We start from the raw sequence: 229 nt of genomic DNA on the forward strand, positions 1-229 counted from the left end.
GCTGGGGCTGGTGCCACCCCCCTGGCTCAGCCAAATTTGGGAGGGGCAGGGTGGTGTTTAGGGCCAGGGACATATTTAGGACTGGGTTTAGGGGCAGGGCCACGCTTAGGGCCGGGTTTAGGGCCAGGGCCAGGGCCAGGGCCAGGGTGGGGTTTAGGGCCAGGGCCAGGGCCAGGCTTAGGGCCGGGTTTAGGGCCGGGGCCGGGCTTAGGGCCGGGTTTAGGGCCAG

Source organism: Egretta garzetta, unplaced genomic scaffold, assembly GCF_000687185.1.
Source record: "Egretta garzetta isolate BGI_Z169 unplaced genomic scaffold, ASM68718v1 scaffold2191, whole genome shotgun sequence".
Classification (NCBI taxonomy): domain Eukaryota; kingdom Metazoa; phylum Chordata; class Aves; order Pelecaniformes; family Ardeidae; genus Egretta; species Egretta garzetta.